The sequence below is a fragment of the Halyomorpha halys genome, unplaced genomic scaffold, assembly GCF_000696795.3.
Source record: "Halyomorpha halys isolate HHAL.00 unplaced genomic scaffold, Hhal_1.1 Scaffold1145.1, whole genome shotgun sequence".
Taxonomy (NCBI): domain Eukaryota; kingdom Metazoa; phylum Arthropoda; class Insecta; order Hemiptera; family Pentatomidae; genus Halyomorpha; species Halyomorpha halys.
In genome coordinates, this window is record NW_027108389.1 from 216,881 (window position 1) to 220,226 (window position 3,346).

The window sequence follows — 3,346 nt, forward strand, 5'->3', positions numbered from 1 at the left end:
AGTTGTTCGGATAATAAGTATGATTTATGGAAAACTTCATTTCAGAAACCATTAGACGTCCAGATGTCGGCCAACGTTCAAATAAAAGCTAGTTTTTTTTTTAATTTACTACAAAATAGTTAATTATGTTTATCTTTGTAGGAGTAGTAGTTTTTATGATATTTGACAGAATAAACTCACAAAATGTTAATTTCTAGTTGTTATATCTCTAGATCCATAAGACGCACATATGTCTGCCAACACTCAAAATAAAGGAAACTGAACTTTATATAAAGTAGTTTATGACAATTATCTTCGTAGGGATAGTAGTTTTTATAATATAAATTTGGCAATGAAAATTTATCCGAACAACTATAAATCAATTTATTTTAGCAAATTCCATGTAAACTGTTATTCCTACGAAGATAAACATCATAAACTACTTTATAGCTGATTAAACTAGCTTTAACTTGAGTGCTAATAGACATCTGTACGTCAAATGATTTTTGAGATATAAATTTTTCAAAATAAATTGACTACCTACTGAACTTTCAGTATGTCCCATACAACATTTTTCTGAAACATTGCTTTTTAAAAAGCTATACTTAAAAAAATACATAACGTAAATAACTCTATTAGGGCTCATATTTTAGCAAATTTAAAATTCTTTAAATGACGTTCTCTTAGATTTTTTTTGTTGTTCCTACTATTTAAGATATAGAGCTCCGAATGAAAAATTATTTTTGTTTATCGCTTTGAAACAGTTTTTATTCCCCCTACCTATACTTGGCAAACTCATCACTTTTGGCTAGTAATTATACATAGTTTTCATTAAAGTGATCAAAAATTGGGGTGAGATAACTGCTTTCTTTCTCCTCTTGGGCTCTTGTACTATAACATCTAAGAATAATTGTGGGCACTACACCACTAATGTAAGCATCAATTTATGGCAAACTAAATATTGTTAAACTTCTCATTTACCGAGGAGTACCTCTAAATGATAAGGATAACTATGGGTACACTGCCCTTCATGAAGAAGCACAAAGGTTGGCGTAGTGAAAGACCAGTTGACCCATGGGGCAGATCTAACACCACTGATGGTGATGGTGATGGTGATTGGATGAAGTATCATCCAATATCCACTTGGATATAATTAAACTTCTCATTGACCGAGGAGCACCTCATAATGAAAAGAATGATGGTGGTGTGACTGCCTTAAACCGTGCAAGTAAAGAGGATATAAGAAACTACCTTAAATCAAAAGGCGGTGTTGAGTGACGTCAACAGTCAATCGCCTTCAAACGTCATAACATCCTTATTTATTGTTCTACTAACCGCTTTTTTTAAATTTTATTATATTGTTTTACTTATATTAAAATCTATTTTCGGTGCTACCATGATACAATACATTCCTGATGATGTAAAACAAATGATCAAGATATTTAATTGTGCTTTTAAAAATAATATACTCTATCCTTTTTTTTAACAATAATTTCATTTATTGCATTTTCTACTTTTATTTTTTATAAAGTTTTGTTTCACGATATCCTTAATTTATATCATTAATAAAACCCAATCTTATTTCATATTATTAATTCAAATCCTTTAATAAACATTTTAAAAAAAAACTTTTGATCACATATATTAATTTTCTTTATTTTAGTTGTTAATTTTTTTTTTAAATTAATTTATAAATTATTTACATATAAGAAGATGGTCAGGGTTGCGGTCAAAAAAAGAACAAATAGTTTAAACTTTACGGTCAACTACATATACATATATATAAATTATTTACGTCGGTAAAAATTTCTGCAAAAGTATATACAATAGTTGAAAATACGAAGTTCTTCAATAAGAAAACCTTTAAAAATAGGGTTTTAGTTAATCATTTTCCAATTTAAAAGATGAGATATGCGAATAAATCAAAACTGCATTATAGTTTTACTGACTTATTGATAATCTCAAAATATATTTACCATTAAAATAAATTATCAAATATTTAATAAATTCATTCTCAATTTAACTAATTGCGAATAGTTTTTATATTTTAGAAGGATCATTATTTCTCCTATGATACAAATTCCCCTCCCTGTATTCCCAAGGCGTGAGCTTGGAAATAGAGGGAGGGGAATTTAGAATCATAATTTTGGTTTAACATAATAGAAAGCTATTTAAATTTGAAAATAGATATATATCTATGATGTCTCATCGGAAAGAACGTCAAATTGAAACAATGAAATATAAAGGTACTGTTAAAAATATTAAATTCAACTCACAAAACCTTTTTGAATAATTTAATGTCCTTTCAAATATTTACCTTTTTTTAAATTTTATTACTTTATTTATTGATAAATAATACAATCTGCTATTGATGGACAAGAGGTAACAGTGATAACTAATCATATCCATACTAAAATAAAATAAATGAAAAAAATACATAAAAATAAATAAAATCTCTCTAAATATATATTAACAGAAGGATAAAAATCAAACTATGTACCTGCAAAGAAAAAAATAATATTTATAATAATAAAAGAAATATAAAAACACTCTTATATACAATAGGGGTATTCGGGATCTTTGTTTTGACATGTTAAAGGGTGTTAAATAGAGAAATATTTCCTTCGTTTACCATGTTAAACCGATATAACATATAACATGGTTGAGAGTCTGATAATAGGTCTGTTAAATGGAGAATGACGTCACGCAACAGACCAGCTGAGCTCGTCACCGTTTTATTTGTTGTGCTAGATTAATTGCTCGTAGTTTGTTTTGATAGTGTTAGTATTGTTTTGGATGTTTTTAAAACTAATTAAGGAATGGATAACAGTAATAATAGTCAAATGACAGTTGTCAATTAGCTCATCTTGATTCTCATCCTCACAAGTTTGAAGATCAACTTTTCACTCAATTTAGGCATGTTGTAATAAATTACTTTAATAAAAACCATTTAACATGGTTGAGTTACTAGGTCTGTTAAATGGAGAATTATGTCAAACAACATACCAACTGAGCTCGTCACCATTTTATTTGTTGTTGTTAGGTTACTTGCTTGTAAAAATGGATGACAATAATAATAATAATGTAATGGCAGTTGTCAATCTGGATTCTCTTCCTCACACATGAGATCAGTAAGACACTCAGTAGGTAAACTTTTACACTACTTCCACTTTTCACTCAATTTAGGACTGTTGTAATAAATTACTTTAATAAAAACCATTTAACATGGTTGAGTTACTAGGTCTGTTAAATGGAGAATTATGTCAAACAACATACCAACTGAGCTCGTCACCATTTTATTTGTTGTTGTTAGGTTACTTGCTTGTAAAAATGGATGACAATAATAATAATAATGTAATGGCAGTTG